At 45.3% G+C, this 19362-nt stretch overlaps 1 protein-coding gene across 11 annotated transcripts in view; it reads left to right on the top strand.

The window, feature by feature from the left end:
* The window catches only part of CELF4 (CUGBP Elav-like family member 4), a 722303-nt gene that overhangs the window by 593180 nt on the left and 109761 nt on the right, over positions 1-19362 (top strand). The window lies entirely within an intron of this gene.

Raw genomic sequence — 19362 nt, 5'->3', positions numbered from 1 at the left:
TTCCCATGCTCAGCTTGAGTGAGCCCCTCACTCTCATTCCTATCTTCTAAGCTCGCCCAGCCCCACCATGAAGGGTAATTCACAGGGACCGCTGAGCCAAGAGGTGACTCAATCCACAGCCACGGTGCTTCACAAGGAGCTGCTTTCTCAGAGGGACATGACCGCCCTTCAGTGCCAGCATTAACACAGACAGTAGTGAGAGTGCAAAGATCTTTCAGATGATTCAAATGTGTGATTGTTGCACTCATCCCTTTGCATACCTCCGTAAGGGCAGACAGGACCCATGTTCCTTCTGGCTCTGCACTTTTCACTCAGTTTCACTGTGTTACTATGGCAAACAAGGGAAATGTTCAGCTCCCAGCTCTGAGTCATTGCCACTCTCCCAAAAACAAACGTGTCCTGTACTTCTGTCTCACAGGAGCTGCCAAGCAAACAGCCCAGTATTCATCCTAGCTTCTTAGGCAGCCACAGACTACAGCTTGTAGCCGGTACCATTAATGCTATTAATAACCCCTTTTCACACGAGACCTTTTCAAACTCCACAACCCAAAGCACTTGATGCATTTTACTACCTGTGTTCCAAATCCACATTCTCCTAGGAACCTCACAGCCATCATCGGTGAAGGCTGAGCTCCTCGTAACTGCAGAGCAACAGCACAGACAGACCTCAGCTTGTCCTGCCCCAAACTGGTAAATGCGTCACCATACACAAGTATGAGAGGTTTTCTCCAACACCTCTGCTACCTACCACACTTCAATGCACTGCCAAACAACTCCAGACCTGTGCTCAGGTCAGTGCTGAGCATTCCTATTCACCAGAGACCTGCAAGTGTTGTGCAAACTACCATCTTGCCAGATCATCTATCCTATCAGCAAAATGCTGGTAGCTGTTCAGCTGAGAACAGCAGATTTACCATGCAGGCTAACATTGCATCCAAATGGAAGCATCTACAAGAGATTTCAGGCAGGAAGAGAGTAATCCCTTTAACAATATAACTACCTTCTGGAACTATGATCACGTGTCTAGTCTGTTTGCCATTGTACGCAACTGTCTAGCCATCTATCCATCCATCCAGTCACACCTTTATTCCCAGCACAGGTGAGCATCTACAGTTTCATGGAGAGAGCAATGCGTGTTTGTTCATTGATGGCCACATCATCTCACTTTGATTTGCTTAGAAGGCAGGCCTGGTTTTTCTGCTTGCTTTCACTACGGATGCTGCAGCCATCACCAGCTTACCAGAGTATCTCTGACCTTCACTGCCTATGACTGTTTTCTGCCAAATACCTCCTCTGAAAGGGCTAGATTTTGTAAAACACTATTTTCTATAGGGAACCGTGAATGTCTTTGCCTTTTCTTTCCCTTCCTGCGTGCAGGGGAGGGGCGGCATCAGGACCACTCTGCCACACCCTGGGGTTTGGGAGTGAGTCGAGCTGATCTGCATTGGGGCAAGACTGCCTATAAAGGGAAAGAGGGAGGGAAAGGGGAGATGCGAGAAACTGCGTCACTTCCACAATTGCTACTGCTCAGGAGAAAGGAGCAAAAGAAATATATATCTGCCTGCCTATTAATTTAAATCTAGACCCAGGCAGAAGTCAACGAACTGTAATTTATGAGCTGTCAAAGCCTGAAAAATTCCTTTTGACACTGTATTTTCAGTTATTACATGCTTTCCTGCAAGACGACAGCGTAATTCTGTAGGGAGCCTTCTAGTGAACAGCACAGTGGCAGAGGGCAGTGGGGGCTTTCTTATTATCTTTTCTTCCCCCTTTCTTCTTCCCTCCCCACTCCTTTCAATCATCCCCCCTTTCCTACCTTGCTGCTCACCCAAACAGTAGCAAGAAAGTAAATCAGCAGCAGCAGCATTCCCCGTCCTGCCAGCCCTTCAGCACCATCAAGGCAGTGCTCAGTGCCATGGCACCATGCAGAGATTTCTGAGGACTCACTGGGTGATGGGAATCAAGATGAGGCAGTGACCTCCACTCCACTAAAGATGAGGAAAAAGCACCCTCTTACATTCTGTCTAGCATTTTATATACTGCAGCTGGTTTCCTTCTGCCCATGCTAGAGACCCACCACTCTTGCTGGTGCACTTTTTTGGTTGGGTCTTTCCCACCTGTATTAGCATTGATGGAAAACTCTCAGCTACCCCAGATCCCCAGAAGTGAGCAGCACTCCCTGCCTGACTCCCTGCTCCTCCATAAAGTGAACCAGAGCAGTGAAGAGTCCTGGCAGTGTCATGCTTTCCTGGGGAGGAGTAGTTTCTCCTCTTTCCCAAGCCCTCCGGCATGTTTGCTCCCTGAAAAGCAGTGCCAGGCTCTTGGGATGGACATGTCATCACACACCTGGACCTCATGTAAAGCAAATGGTGGGTGGTACTTTGGTGTTAGCATTTGCTGGAGGGGAAAGTATGAAAGGGCTGCCTGCCCATGGGTACCTGCCCACATCTCCATCAGGTTATGAGGGCACATAGGGTTGGAGGGTAATGGCAGTGGCAGCATTGCCCAATGCCAGTTAATGGCAGAATTAAAACTAACATCAAAGGAAGCTTGACCTGGAAATGTTTCTGTTGCCTGAATCTGACCTGAAGTTCCCCTGGCATCCAGCTCATTTCCTTATCACTTGGGGACAGGAGTGGGGGAGGCATTTCACAACAAATGTCATTTATCCCTGTAGTTCCAAAGCTTTCTTTTTCTTACACACACAATTGCTTTTTAATTTGAGCTGCCGGGCATGGTGGGAAGGTTGCCTTTTTGCTTTATTTTATTCTTCCCAGCTTTGGTTTCTCACTTACAGCTCAGAAGCCCCTTTTAAGGTCTATTCTCTGTGATAGGCACTTTGCCTCATATTTAGGGAATCACACCCACACACTGCACGCATCCATATGCAAACACACAGACATACACATGCATTTTCTGAGTGAACTGAGCTCCGAATCTTGTGCTTTAATATAATGTAAGCAGACTGTGCAGAGCTCCCTGGAGTCAGGATTATGGAATAGTGCTCTGAAAGCACTGTAGAAAAGTCCATACCCAGAGAAAAGGACCATCCTTTCTGGTGCGTTGTGATGCAAGGCAATCACAACTCCAGGAGCCTATTCCAGGCTATGTTCCTCTGTGATGTCACCGTGCCTCAGTTTCCCCAAATGTGAATTAGGGCCAGCACCACCAGCTACTAGTACTTGGGCAACTTTTGAATGAGTATGTTAGAGCAACATTATGGCCCTGCTATCATTACTGTGATGGCATTTTCTTTCAGAATTGGATATGAAAATAGCCAAGGCCAAAATTCCTCTGGATTGCAGATGGAGAGATGGAAAAAGCAAAACAGAGATTTGCCTGGAACTAATCTCACATTTAATAGCAGAAGCAAGGAGATAAAGGCCTTCTCTGAATGTAAGACCACTATCTGGGGAGTTAAGGATAAACTGTTATATCCTACTCAGGAGTGGGTTATTGATGGGCAAACTTTCAGTGTTTTTGTTAAAATTCAGGGAAGCCTGCAACAAATCCTGCAAGCCTGTGTTCTCTGAGTTCTACCTTCCGCTCAAACAAGGTGCATGCTTCTATCCAAAAGAAAGACAGAGCTGGTAGCTGCCTATAACATCAAGGACCACCATATCACCCAGGTCTAGATCTTCCTCAGACTGGGACAAAGTTGCTGGAACAGGCCAAGAATTAGTCAGGGCAAGCCAATAGTTAACAGTGGAGGAGTCAAAGCAGGGTTCAGTGCATGTTCCCTGACTTTCTTTTGGTTAACATTACATATGCTAAATAAATGTCATCCCAACTGGGACCTGGGCTTTGTTTCTAGCTCAGAGAAATGTTCAGGGAAGCTGAATAAGAATCCTATTGTCTTACATTGCTTCACTGTGCAGGGAAATCTTTGAGTGCATTTAATACAATTACTTCTGCTCCCAGGAAAAAGATGTTGAGGTGGGGAAAAAAACCAAACTATCCCGTGTTTTCCCTTGCATGAAACACTCTTCAGAATTGTGGGGTTTTTTTCCTTCGGTTGCTGGTGTTTCCAGCTCTCACACTTTCTGTGGGACTAGTTTGTAGAGGTTTTTTCATCCCAGGGTCCTGCATAATAATAATAGCAAGGTTATAATACAGAAGAACAGGGTCCTTCTTACCATAGTTGAGTCACTGGATTTGCAAAGATGATGTCTACACTTGCATAGCAAATACAAGTTGTGTGTAACCCAGCCATTGGCCATAAGCTGAAATAAGTGAAGTCAGTGAACAATAGAATTAACTAAGGTCTATGCCCAGCTTCTGTGGCAATATCTGGAGAATATGGCCTGTACTTAGGAAAATACAATATTCTTGAAATGTTAATGTTAGAGAACTGTGCTGCAGCAGAGGTGTAGGCCTGCTGTTCAAGCTGGTGAGAATGAACAATGCCAGAGGCAAGAGGAGAGCGGCTATGTGCCATCGAGATCCTATCTTCCCCTTCACAAAACTGACTGATTGAGTTTTCCTTATCAGTAGAAGCTATCATGAGCTGCAAAGGTTGGATCTCTAGAATTCGAACTTCCTTGTAGTTCCTGCTGAGTATAGTGTTCAAGAGGGCGGACATTAAATGGATTAAGAAGCGGGTAATGGACAAATCTCAAAATGTAGTTGTCAAAGAGAAAGCATGATAGAGCGAGGGTATTTGTAGCAGGGTTCTGCACAAATTGGTACCAGCTCTGATGCTAGTCAGCATTATCATGAATGATGTGGAATTAAATATCCCAGTTGATAAAATCTGTGAAGAACACAAAATGGAAATCTGTAAGAACAGGATTCTGATACAGAGTCATCTGAGTCACCTAGGTCACCCTGAACGAGCTTTGGCTGGCTGAGGTATTATGTCCGTGTCTCTGCAGAACCAAACCTGAGCTGACTCATGGAGGAATAAGGCTAAAAAACAGGCCTAAAGAATGAGGGGTTGTATTTCATAAGACAGCAACGTAGAGAAGTACCTAGGTGATGACCTAGAAAAGTGGTTAGCATGGCTGAGGAAGTCAACATTAGCTCCCAGCGTGGTGGTGAGCAAAACCATCTGATGGGAACTCTTGCTGTATAAACAGGGAAACTGGAGGACAAAGATGATCTTTAGTAGGTAGGGTTGGTGGGGGAAGTACTCTGGCAAACTGATCCCAGACTGGTGTTCACCTTTTAAAAACTGTGAAAGATTTTGAAAAGAGCTGTATAAATGAAACAGATGCGTCCAAGTCTCAGGCTTAAAGAGTTGTACTCATCCTCACCTGAGAGAGCTCCAAAGCCTTTAAGGAAGTATTTTTTCTGGGGAAAAAAGCCTATATACAAAGGAGCACTTTCATCAGCTGGAGAGAGGCTGAACTTTTCTCTGAAACTTTTCCTATTTGAACACGATGCCAAACACATCAAAGTGAGAAGTCAGAGACAGGCTCTTGTCACAAGAGGATGCACATCAAAGCAAACTATGGTGCTGACAGTTGCTCTGCCTGTTGTCCTCATAGTAAGACTTGGCCCCTCACCAGGACACATATTTTAGCCAAAACACAATTTATAGGCATAACTGCAGGGCAGCAGCAGAATGGCTTAGGCATGGCAGCTCAGCTGTGGGCTGGGAGGCTCCTGAGAGATGGGAGACCTCTGTGGGCACCTCCAGTACGGAGGGGGAGAGACCACATCACTGAAAATCCCTTTCTGACAATAAACCACGTGAGCCTCTGACTAGCCTGGGGTTAAGGGAGTTTTGCGAGGAAGAAGGGGTCATCACTGCTGTATTTTCCCCCATACAATGCCCATCTTTGCTTCCTGACTGGTGCTGCAGATTGCCGGAGAAGGTCTTTAGTATGTGGAGCGTGCCGAGACCACGCGCTGGCTCTCTGTGTCAAAGTTATCGCTCGCTGTCACATTTCGAAAGAGGAAGCGAGCCTGTTCCACGCATGCAGAGAACAAAGCCCTCACAAAGCCGAGTGAGAGTTACAACTTGTCAGCATGTCTCTCAGCCTGCCAAGGGCCAAACATGAAACACTAAAAAAGGCCTGAAATGAGGGAAAAAGGGGGAAATAACAGCACAGTGATCTTGCGAGCTCAGAAAAGGCTTGCTATAAAATAGCACCTTCGCTCCCTCTCTTTCCCTCTGTGTCTCTGAGTCCTGGCTACCGATGAAGGGAAAAGATGAGTCCCCTTAGCACAGTTACAGTACTGTTGCAGTAATAGGGACTGGAGCCAGGTTCAGTTCTGGCTTGCACAGCCCTGCTTTCTCCACACACCTCAAAAAGCATTGTTAGCCAAAAAACATTATTAGTGGTGATGAAACCTGAGGTGGAAAGACCCTATTGAGGGTTACATTTTCCCATGTGGACAGTGAAGCTCTAGTAGCTGGAAATTTGCCTTTCTGAGACTTGGATTTTACTCTGAATCAGGGAATTAATTTCTCCAGGTACTAACTTTGGATGGGAATAGGATAACTGCTTTTTATATTTGCTGATCTGGCCATAGCTGTGTTGGTGGGAGAAATAATTCTATCATTGCATGGTGCATGTCTGTGTTGTTGATTTATACCTACTAAAGACCTTCTTTCAGGAAGCTTTGCAGATATATGCTTACTGATCATTTGGTTCAGGTGTATAATCTTCTGTTTCAAGTACTTTTGGCATGGATAATATACCATGGCAAGGGAAAGACAATAGTACAGTCAGTAGTGTTCAGGGGTAAGACAAAGGATCAACTTCAGTCCACTTCTGTAAAAACAGAGATGCATCTGAATAGCAAGTGGAGAAAATTAACCGAAAAGAGAGGAGTAACATCTTTTACTTCATACAGATTCAGTCCTGTAGTGGCAGTTGTTATTATAGTCAGTAGTATAGGCATCCTTCACGCGCTCTCCTCTAATTAAAATTAGATGAAGCAGAGTGCTGACAATAGAAAATTACTGAACAAATATTTGTCCTGTTCCCACCATGGCATTGTGCTGCCTTTCCTTCTGCTACCCAAACTGGTAAGGTATTGAGTTCCCTTCTGTAAAACTCATCTACTGTTAATCTTCAGTGTAGACTAAGAGATGCCCCTCGTCTTGCAGTCTTTACATAGAAGTGCACGGTCTCTGGTCCCCAGCTGTTCCCTTTCACCCTCCATGAGATGCACAGTACAGGGTCTCAGATATGAGCACAAATAGGATCAAATTGTGGTTTACAGACAGGTTTTTATCTAACTCTTGAGCAAGGTGACAAGTTCATTAAGCCTGAAGGAAAACAAAAGGACAATGATAGTCCTTTGGAGAGTGCATGACCACACAGCAACACCACTTTTACAGAAGCAGAGCCCTAATTCAGTCAATAAGAGTTAATAGGTAATGTTGGGCTGAGCTGCGAAGGATATAAAAAAAAAAACAGTGGAAAGTAAAAAACTCAGCAAGGAGACAGGCAAGGCAGGATTTGGCCCTGAGCACTCCCATCTCCCTGCAAGCTAGGGAAGAAAACAGTGGAGAAAAGCTCTTCTGGTGCAAGCCATCAATACGCTGTGCATATCCGCTCCAACCAACGCACATTGGCTGTGAGCTCAGACAGCAGCTGCCAAGGGCAGAGTCCTGGGACTGTCCCCACAGGCCTGTCAGGGAAGGTCTTACTAAACTGCATGAGTGGAGAAGTCCTGTGCCTTCTCCTGGCCATGTTCACCCCCAAAACCCTCCTGCAAATGGACCTACCAGCAATGCCAGTGCCTGCCTAGAGTAAACTGCCTCTGCAGCAGGAGGCTGTTATGAACCATTCTTTACTGCTGGCATAGCACCTGGCTCGTTTTCACCATTCTTAAAGGTTAACCTCATTTCCCTCTATTAGTTGGTTTTAGCAGATGCCATTCGGCACGGCAGTTAAAGAACTCTGTCAGTGGATGGAAATGACAGTGGCATTTAAAGCCAGTCAGAGCTGAGAGTTGAGGGGGGTGGGAATGTGGGTGGGAGAAATAATCTTCAATAAAATGTTTACAAGGGAATGCAAAGTGACATCAAAGGAGTTTCACTTTCCCCAGCAAGAGGAGAGATCTTTGGCTCAATGTGCTGGCTGGCATGGGTCTCCTCTGAGTTTGAAACCAGCCCAAATCCAGCGAGACGAAGTGCCTGGGGGGGTCCAGACCAGGGCATGGGACATCCCGTGTCCTTGAGTAACTTCTTCCTGGGTCCAGCAGTTCTTGCTTCTAGCCAAGTGTGTGCTGAATATTGCTTTCATTAGAGGAAAGTTCTTTTGTGAGTGTGTTGGTCATAAATCTTATTGCGACCCTTGTATCACGCACTGTCATTGCCACCTGGCATTTCAGGCCACAATGTCTGGTTTCAGTTCTCCTGCATTCCTTCACTCCTCTGCACTTCTGTTTCAAAACCTGGGGTCAGGCTTGCAGGAAAGTCTTCCACTCATAGGAAGGATGAGCTTTGCCTGTGCTCCAGATTTCATAGGGGTGTGCTTTTCTTTTCCTTATTGCAACAGAGTGGTGAAAGGAGGCTAAGAAATGAGACTGAGTCCGGAAAGTGCATACAGACACCGAAACCCTGGCACACAAAAGGTGTGATCGGCATCATTCAAATCCTGCTGTCCTTTTGCTCCATTCTCACCAGACCTCCCCTGGCATGGGTGTCATACCGTTCTGCATCAGGGAGAATCTGCAATACCCAGCAGTAATGGACATACTGAGCACCAGTTCAGCAAGTCGAGGGTCTGATCCAAAGCCTGCAAGGCTCTGTGGCACTCTTTTTCATTAACTTCAATAAGCTTCAGCTCTAACCCTGAATCCTCAATGTTTATTTCAAGCACTGATGTAACATCACTAGAATATAATGTTCCTTCGCATACGCACCTTACGGTAACGGTCTAAATGAGTATGTGAATAAGTCAAGCCAGATCCTGCCAGGCGGCACCCTGAAGCAAACCCATTCATTTCCTGGGTCATTTGTTGAGCTGGCCAAAGCATTTCAAAGGAACAGTTATCCAGCCGAACATGTAGTTTTGTAAAAGGCAAAGTGTTACCTTGGAATAGGTCCATTTCAATGAGATTTTTGCCAGGGGACATTTTTTTAAAATTAATGCATCGAGTTTTCATTTCAGGAGGTACAAACCTGTCATTTTAACAGGATCTTTTTGATTAATTTTGTTTCAAGCCTGTATTGTATTAAACCACTAAGAACATAAGAGCTTCCGTTTTGGGTTAGACCAAAGGTTTGTCTAGTCCAGCATCCTCTGCTCCAGCAGTGCCCATCAGAAAGAGTAAGAACAGGGCTTTTATAAAGAGTCACCCTTCCCTAAATATCTTCCAGTTTCCAGCAGACAGAGGTTTAGTGACTAAGATAGATTTTGCATCTGGATATTCATGTTTAATAGCAGAGAGTGGACACAACCACCACTAATTTGTCTTATTATCTTTTGAGCTAATTTATGACTTTTGCATTCAGCAACTTCCTATGGCAGAAGCATCTTTCCTTTATTCATATAGTGTGTGAAAATGTACTCTTTTGTCTGGCTTAAAACCACAGCCATTGTGCTTTATATATTTCATGAAGACAAATTTTTTTTATTCCTCTGAGACAATACCCTGTATCATTTCATAACTGAAGAATTTCCATTTCATAAGAACCTTGGCCTCTCCAAAGCAGAAGCACATTTTTGAGGCATCAGTATTTCCCACAGAAAGAATATTCCATTTTTCACCCAATTTCAGTCATTTCATTATATCAATGTAATTGAGGGTGACAGCAACAACAACAACAACAATAATAATTAATAATAACACACCAACAAAAAGCCTGCTTAAGCACCCTGGGAAGAACTGGCAAGAATGAATGGAAGTTGCACAACAGCAAGTTCTTCCTCCTAGCTGGGCTAGGAAAGTCAGAAGGACAGCTTAGAGGGATCAGTCACCCCAGCCTCATCACACTGACTGTGTCGTGCCCCCACCTTTTAGTTTAAACACCTATAAAGCAGATGGTAGTCCATATATGAGAGAGTCCAGTTCTCACCATCATTTCTATCTATAAAATCCCCAGACTGAGACTTCCACCTAGATAAAGTGGGACTGGTTTAAGCGAAGGGCTACCTTGTATTTAGGTGATATGCCTTGCAGGGAAAAAAATGTCACTTTTAAGGTCTCCCTGCAGTCAGCGGGATGTCTGAAGGATTAAACGTGTGGATCCCATTTAAGTTCAGATCTTCAACTAATCACCTGCAACTGGCCATACGCTCTGTGTGCCCAGCTCCACTGCTCACACCCATAGGTAAATCCTTGCAGAGTTTCAGCACTTGCTCTGTAAAGCAGGATGAAATTATATTTCTATATCCAACCTCCTGATTTTTCTGCTTACAGTCACAGGCAGGACTGTCTCTTTCCACGCTTACATACACAGCCTGGCACACTTTTGATATTAACTGAGGATTCCAGGTACAAGCATCAAACAAATAATAAACAAAACTTCTGTGTGAAATACGGCTTCATAACTGAAGTGAGCATTAGGCCTGGAGCTGTATGATGTAGGAAAGGTGTTATTGAGACCTATGAGACATGCTGCTTGGATTCCTTTATTATTATTGTATTCTTTCTCCTCTCCTTCATTTTCTTTGTTTGTAGACGAGGGGATGGAGAAGAGGAAAGCCAGGAAGTTTATAAAAGCAAGAAAGAAAGGAGCTGAGGCATTTTGTGGAGATCTTTAATGACATTCTGTATAATTTGAAAGTGGGGAAGGAAGGGGGGAGAGAAAAAGGGAATTAGCAAAAAAACTGGCAAAAGAAAAGTGGAATGTGGAGAGAAGCGTGTGGATGAATTTTAATGCAATCAGAAAGCTGTAATAATGGTAATAAAGGAATATATTCAGACGTCAAGAGAGGGAGAAGGGAACAGGACCCGCGACGCCAGAATTTAAATTAGACATAGGCGTATAATTCTCTTTTCTCTTCCCCCCCCATCCCCCCCCCCCCCCGCCCCTTCCCTCAAATGAAGGAAATGGAATTTTTAAGCACAGCGAAAGAGGGATTAACAATTGGCAGGTTTTCAGCCCTTTGTCTTTTGGCGAATCCCATTTAATCACTGTCTTTAATATTAAGGAGGCTGTGGCCGTGCAGGGCTGTCTCAGGCTTGGGGGAAAAGGGATGATATACAGAGGAAAAGAGAGATAACACTTAGGTTCAGGCAATTGTGAGGAAGTGTTTCAATTACCTCCACTGAAGTCTTTAAAAACTGAAGTTTAATTTGATCTGAAATGTCGTCTGAGCTCCTGCAAGAGAAAATATGTCCTTCCCACCTCCCTTCCTGCCCATGTCTTTGCTGTTTCAATACTCTTCGGTGCTCAAGGCTGGAGTGGTACCACGGATTAATGTCCTGGCCTTCTAGGCTTCTGGAAAGGGTTTCAAAGCCCCAAAAGGTCACCAGTGAGATGAGTTTAGGAACTGAAACTTATTTTCCTGACGTACCAGACTTGACACCACTGACCCTGCGGAGTTCATCAAGAAGCTTCTAAGCTCTGCTCTGAATGAGCGTGAAAACCAATCAGCCCTTCAGGCTCAGCCTTGTTTGGCCACAGAGTGAAAAGGGGATGTTACACATAGGAATTAAGATGTGTTAAATTCCCCAGAACCAAAGGCTGTAGGAGGTGTATTCAAATCTGAGCTTCCTCTGAAAGATAAGTGTAAAAACCTGAATACGTGTTTATTTGAGATATCATTTGATAGTGCAGTACAAGACAGGTTTCTCCTTTGCCTCCTTCTTCTTCAGGAAATCCATCAAGCTGGGTCAGGGAGACATCAGTAGATCTGCACGAGGAAGAAGCCCAAACAGCCATGAAAAACCCTACAAAGTTTAGTTACAGCACAGCTGCACACCTCCAGACTTAGATGCTGAGTCTCCTTAGGTACTTTTCTCCCATGAACATTTCTGGTGGTGTTCCCAGGACATGGTAACTGTAAGCAGAGGCTGCCAATACTAGGGAAAGAGGCATAATCTTTTTTTTTTTTTTTTTTTTTTAAAGGATTGAAAGGCTGATTTTAATTCAGATATCCCTCATATTATGGAGGGATGGTGAAGAGAAAGTGGGTGTTTGGGTAATGTGTTGAAATTAGAAAGATCAGATTTTGACTCCTGAGTCTTCCTAAAAAGCATCGCCCCATGAATCGTTCTCAGAAATATACCATTTGGGTGTTTCAGATAATGAATAAACTTCAAAGAATTATGATCTGCCAGGCACAAAACAGCCAGAGTCTTTGTGCTTTGCATGACACAAGGTTTTAGACTGCTCTCACCACCAGCTTTCCTTAAACAAGGGCTACTAGTAAAGCGGGTTGTTGTGAGTTGTTTTCCCAGCTCAGTATCAAACCCGTAAAACCTGTCATTTAAGATCTGCACAGGGAATAGCATCTCTTGGCAATGGACAGTTGTGATGGCACAGTTCAGCAAGTCAGAACTCAAGATATTTGTCTTGGGGTTATAATATTTTCAGCTGTACAAGAAGAGTCTGCTGTAAAAGAATTGTTTAGGCTATGCCTTCATGGCAGGGTTTGCTTGGCCTGCTGCCCAAGTTTTGTCCATAACCTCTACGCATAGAAGAAGCCTGAGTGTGCTTTTGTCTGAACTGTGTAGATGAGGCTGTAGGTTTACAGTTTGATTTCACTTCAGTGCAGGTAGACAGCAGGTCTTGCCATAGGAGCACAGTCCACCCAAGCCCAAAGAGCACTCATCCTCCTAGTCTGAAACATCTTCAACAGCTTTTTCCACTTTTTGACCTAGCTCTGCACTCCATCAATTGTGCTCATATGCTTGCTATCCCAAACCATTTCTGGACATGGTTTAGCAGCTGATGCAGACTGAGGGCCTATTCCAGTTCCCTGTCAAGCAGGTCTCTCTGCTCAGGAGGATAGGGCTGTAGTATGGAAGAGGAACCTAAAAGCAGAGAATAGGGCAAGACACATTTGAATTTAAAATATTACCTTAGACTTCGGGTTCACCAGTTGGCAACATGTTTAATTTCTTTCCAGTTGCTCATAGAACCAATAGCATTCAACATCTGTGTTCTCTTGGACTCATGCACCTAGATCACTGCAGCATTGTCTCCAGGGACCACACCACTTCAGGACATGAAAATGTCTCCCTGAACAACAACTCCAAGATCCACAGTCACTGTCATTTACAAAAGCAGGGCTTTCTGTTCAGAACTAAACCCTGTCATGACTTACCCCCACCACAAACTCCTTTTGCATGAAAAAGGAGTTGGGGAAGCTCCAGTCACTTAAATGTGATAGAAACCATTAAAGGCTTCATCCATAGGTCTGACCACCTGCCTGCCAGATGTCTTCCATTACTACTGCTTGAGCTACCTGTATTCCTGGCATGTGGCAAACACTGAGCAGCTTCAGTAACGCCCAATTTTGCCTGGTGTAAGTACCAATTATTCTTTTGCAGATGGGGAAACTGAGGCTGCTTTTTGCACTGGGTAATTTATGTAGCCCATATTTCCAACAAAGCAGCTGTTCTTGGCCAAGAAGTATTATAAATATTCAGTAACAGTGACTACATGGTGAACCCTTTCTCTGGTACCAGGAATAATAGAACAGTTTAAGGGAAAAGTGATTTTGACTTTCACAACATCCAGAGCATGGCTTGAGGTGAGACCCATGAGTCCCAAATACCAATCTGAAATGTACAGACAGGAGCTTCGGCCAAGCCCTTGCACATCCTCATGGCTCCGCTCTTACATGTCCCTGGAACAGGGTCCCCAGGGAAATGGTCATGGCACCAAGCCTGTCAGAGTTCAAGGAGTGTCTGAAGGATGCTCTTAGTCACATGGTTTATTTTTACGTAATCCTGTGAGGAGCAGGGAGTTGGACTAAATGATCCTTATGGGTCCCTTCCAATGCGAGATATTCTATGATTATGTGATCAGGAGTGATTTCATTCTTTTCCAAAATGAGATCTAGGGCCTGTCCATTGAAAATAGTTTGTGGCATGTTCAAAATAAACAAAAGGGGGAGTTTCCTAACTCAACGCATAACTAAGCTGCAGAACATCTTGCTGGAGGATGTGGTGGATGCTCACAGTTTACATGGGTTCAAAAGCGCTCTAAACAATGATATGAAAGAAGGAGACTTAAAAACCTGTTGCATATTAAAATAAACAGTGCAGGCTCCAGAAGTCCCTCAACTGCAGAACCCTAGAGTCCATGACAATATTTGGGGGGATTAACAAAATTGCTTCCCCTGTTCTTGTACTCTTTCCTAGACATCCACAACTGACTATTACCGGAGGCAGCACACTGAGTCAGACAGACCCACTGTCTCTCATACAGCTGTTCTTTCTCTCTGCATACAGGATCCATGTCCAAGTCGAGGCTCAGAGTGCAGCCAAGCAATTAAATACAAGAAATCCTTCAAACTAAGTTTTCAGCAGCAACAGTGGAGAGTAACACACCTGTGGGATGAAGATTTCTTCTTTGTGCAGGAGAATTATGCTCCCACACCTGGGCTTATATTCATTTACGCTTGTCCCCATCACACAGCTGTTCAGATTAGCTGTTACTCTCTCTAGCCCGGGTGTCTCAAAGCCTCTGTCTTCAGCAGTCAGAGACCGGCAGCTGTGCAATCATATCTGCTAACGTATGGGATATTAGGAATCTGTTAAGCAAAACCAAACCAGGGAGGGAGGAAGGGAAGCGATCAGCACAAAGAAATCACTCCTACTAAGATGTGATTAGGGATGCCCCACAACACCCAGCTGCAAGGAACAGGTGAACTCAGCAAACATTTTAAAACCTACAATAGAATTAGCCCCTTGTGGGTGTTGTTTGACATGGGGACGAGGAGTGAAAAGCAGGGAAATAGGAGCCCATGCAGGTGGAAGGAGGGTTTGGTTGTTATTGTTTGCAAGTAAGTAGTGGTAGGTTTCCATTGTTCCCAGAGTGGGTTGGGTGTTTGGTTGCTGATGTTTTTTTTCCCCTGTCCTAATTTTTGAAACACTTCCATTTTACAAGGTTCATGTATTTTCCAGCAAGGTACCATGGAGAAGATAATTAGCTAATTTACAATTAGCTACAACAGAATTCGTAATCGCTTCCCCTGTGGAAAGGGCTGTAATCATCATCACAGAGCTGTAGGACTGCTGTGAAAATGGCAATAGAAGTGTGCAGCCCCGGCCCCAGGAAATGCCCTGCTTTTAGCCTATTGATCCACCTGATTAGCACGGGTTGAGGGGAGCAGCAGGGCACTCTGGCTGGAGAGCAAAGCCAGTTTGAGTTTGTAGCTTTGAGCTTAGGGCCTAACCCAAACTTTTGTGATGTTCAGGGCACCTGCAACTCACCCCTCTGCTCCATAGTTCCTCCTTTCTTCTTTGGCCAGAGGAGGATACCTTGTCCATGACTGTCCCCCCCAAAACCAGGTTTATATCTCTCTTCCATCCCTGTGGCTCTGGCAGACTCCTGATCCCACTGCATGGTTTGGGGGTACTGGTGAATGAAAAGTTGGACATGATCCAGCAAAGTGTGCTTGCAGCCCAGAAAGCCAACCATATCCTGGGCTGCATTAAAAGAAGCGTGGCCAGCAGGTGAGGGAGGTGATTCTCCTGCTCTGCTCTCATCAGACCCCACCTGCAGTGCTGCATCCAGCTCTGCAGCACAAGGAAGACACGGACCTGTCGGAACAAATCCAGAGGAGGGCCACAAAACACAAGGTTTTGTGTTGGAGCACCTCTCCTATGAAGGCAGGCTAAGAGAGTTGGAATTGTTCAGCCTGGAGAAGAGAAGGTTCTAGGAAGACCTTACGGTGGCCTTTCAATACTTAAAAGGGGCTTATAAGAAAGATAAGACTTTAAGGGACAGACTTTTTAGTAGAGCCTGTTATGATAGGAAAAGGGGTAATGGTTTTAAACTAAAAGTGTATAGATTCAGACTAGATATAAGGAAGACATTCTTTATTGTGAGGGTGGTAAAATGCTGCAACTGGTTGCCTGGAGAGGTGGGAGATGCTCCATCCCTGGAAACATGCAATGTCAGGTTGGATGGGGCTCTCAGCAGCCTCACCTAGTTGAAGATGGCCCTACTCATTGCTGGGGGGTTGGACTAGATGACCATTAAAGGTGTCTTCCAACTCAAACTGTTCAATGATTCTGTATGATTCTGTGATGGACAGCATCAATGCCACCTCCTCTCCCCTCTCAAGCAATGACCAGTCAGGACAGCAGGCAAGGAAGATCCACTCTGCCTCTGGCAGCCTCTCTGGTAGATGTGCCACTTGTTCCGGTGCACCAGCATTTTCTTCTTACCCTCAACTGCACAGAGAACTTCTCTAGGCTGCTCGTTTGTTCTGTCATGGTGCCAAGGAGATAAGCTTAAAGGCCTTCCCAGTGCCTGGACTGAGGCTTTACCGCTGATCCCTCACTGTGTGTGCAAGCAATGTTTGAGGAGGAGGGGAATAGCAGCAGGGACAAATAATTATTAGCTATACAAATAATGGAATTAATTAGCATCTGGTTTCTGAAATAAAGCCATGCAGCAACCTGGTCCTAATGCTTAAAAAGCCAAAGGCATCAAATAACATCAGAGAGCTGCTCTGGTGAATACCATGTGCGTAGAGAAGATGCTTGTTCCCACACAGAAATATGCAAATGCCAGTTTTATTCTTGCACAAAGAAGCACACACACTATCTGTGTGTGATGCCCTGGCAGGGAACTCAGGATGAAATAGGGAGTCTCACAGTTTTTAGAATAAGGGGTTTTGTGGCTAGAAGGGACCGTCGTGACCTTCTGGTTCACCCTCTTGATTAGCCTGGGCCACAAAGGTGGTAGATCCGTCCCTCTTTATTTCCAAAGCCTTGAATGCAGTGTTCTAGATGGTAAAGCTGTCTTATGCTTTCCTGATACAAGGATTCAACCTCTTTGTTTTGCATGAGGAATATGAGAACACAAGTGTATTTATATACTGTTATCTAAATGTACCCCCACGCACACACATACATTAGCAAGAGCTAGCTGGATAAACACAAACCTGTGTCGTGTCTCTCTATGAGTGACCCTAATTTTCCCCCAGTCCCTCCGCAATTGCTGTGATTCTTGTTCTTGTCCTCTTGCTCCACAGAGGGTCAAATATCCTGCATCTCATTGTCCCTTCTGTCTCTTTAATTAGTGCCCGTCCTCCCCCTTCTCCCCCACACTCACATGTCCCCCCCTTCCCATCTCCTCTCAGCACTTGGTTTGCAACGCTCTATTATTTCACCTTTCATGCATGCCGCCTCCTTCGCCCTGGCCCATCTGACACCTCTGCCTTACGCTTATCATAGAGAAATAACATTTAAATACAAATAGAACAGGGAATAATTTAACCCCTATTTGCACTAGGGAAGGTGCTGAAGCTTCATATAAACACAGCTGGGGAGATCTGCAGATGCTGTGTACTCATCTGACAGGTTACATTTCTTCACCACTGTGCCTTGCAGCCCACCCTTCCTGATGGGCACAAGCCTCTGTCGCTGGCAGAGTGGTCAAGAAAAGGGAAGCCTGGTTTCATGGTGATGTTGGAAATGTCACCAAGGGGACATCCCTGAGAGCTCTGGTTTGCCATTGCTGTGGCCTTTCTGTCCCTACCTGTCCTCCTGGGAGGAACAGGGGGTGCTGGCTCCTGTTATTGCTGTGGTTTGTTTATGGCAAAATGGTGTAGACTTGAGATAAACTTAATTTCAGTATTATCAGTGTGCCTCAGGTTTCTCATGGGAAGGGCCTCATGGTGCACCAGCAAAAAACTCCTTGGCTCTCCTGGGCATCACACCAGAGAATTTGCTAGCCATGGTTATTTCCATGGGCCAAACAAGCATGGTGGACTCAGGCTGTAAGGAAAGACTGATAATGGGGTGAGCACTAGTAAGGGAAAACAAAAATGTGGGGAGAAGAGGATTACATGGACACCACATCCAGCCCCCATGCTGCAGGGCACTGTCACTGCTCAGGCTGCTGCTGTTAAGGGTTGCCTCTACAGAGAGGTTAGTAAGGTTTCTTCACCAACATGTGATATATAGGTGTGAGACAGAAACAGAAACTATCATTTAGTGCATGTAATAGACAGAAACTTGGACAGGCCTTTCTTGAAAAAAGCAAAAGGGAGATGCTCAGTTCAACAAGGCCAAGTGCAAGGTCCTGCATGTAGGTCAGGACAATCCCAAGCATCAATTGGGTTGGGAGGAGAATGGATTAAAAGCAACCCTGAGGAGAAAGACTTGTTAATGCATGAGAAGCTCAACATGTCCCGGCAATGTGCACTTGCAGCCCAGAAAACCAACCGTATCCTGGGCTGCATCAAAAAAACATGGCCAGCAGGTCGAGGGAGGTGATTCTCCCCCTCTGCTCCGCTCTGGTGACACCCCACCTGGAATGCTGCATTCAGCTCTGGGGTCCCCAGCATAAAAAGGACATGGACCTGTTGGAATGAGTCCAGAGGAGATGATCAGAGGGCTGGAGCACCTTTGCTATGAAGACGGGCTGAGGGAGCTGGGGTTGTTCAGCCTGGAGAAGAGAAGGCTCCGGGGACACCTTCTAGCAGCTCCCAGTACATAAAGGGGACCTGCAAGACAGCTGGAGAGGGACTCCTGACCAGGGCGTGTAGTGATAGGATAAAGGGGAATGGCTTTAAGCTGAAAGAGGGTAGATTTAGATTAGATATTAGGAAGAAATTCTTTGCAGTGAGGGTGGTGAGGCACTGGGACAAATTGCCCAGAGAAACTGTGGAAGCCCCAGCCACCTTCAGGAGTGTTCAGGGCCATGTTTTATGAAGCTTTGAGCAAGCTGGTCTAATGGAAGGTGTCCTTGCTCATAGCAGGATTGTTGGAACTACATGATCTTTCAAGTCCTTTCCAACCCAAATCATTCTGTGTTTCTATGGCCTATGCTCATATGTGCATAAATACTTGATGCAAGGCCATGTGTGCCCTTGTGGAAGCTGCACAGAATAGATTTTCATCATATATGTTCTTAGACATGCTAAGTAGCTCACTGACTTGATTTCCCTCATAGGGAGGAGATAAAGGCTGCTCCTCATGGCTCCTTTTGTGTAAGACAAGATGGTACTGTGAGGTACCATTCCTTCTTCCATGGCCATTGGCCGCTTAGGCTGGAGCATACAGTGATGCCCACAGCTCCAGCTGGGGACAGCCCAGATCATGGGCTCATGTCCAGCCCCGTTTTGTCCCTCTCTTCTGCCCTTGGACAGGGGTATTTCTGTTCTCCTTGGCTGTGTTCAGTTTGCCCCAAATCCCAGGTCTCAGGGGGCCTGATCTGAAGGTTTCTTTACCCCTCAGTCCCACAATCTTAAATGAGGATGACAGCATCAAGCTTGGCAAGGAGGTCACAGGGGACTGAGTCTGCCCAGTGTTCTGAATTTC

Source organism: Falco rusticolus, chromosome Z (genome assembly GCF_015220075.1).
Source record: "Falco rusticolus isolate bFalRus1 chromosome Z, bFalRus1.pri, whole genome shotgun sequence".
In the NCBI taxonomy this organism is placed as follows: domain Eukaryota; kingdom Metazoa; phylum Chordata; class Aves; order Falconiformes; family Falconidae; genus Falco; species Falco rusticolus.
The sequence above is the reverse complement of the archived record's forward strand: the minus strand, read 5'-3'. Positions and strand labels throughout refer to the sequence as shown.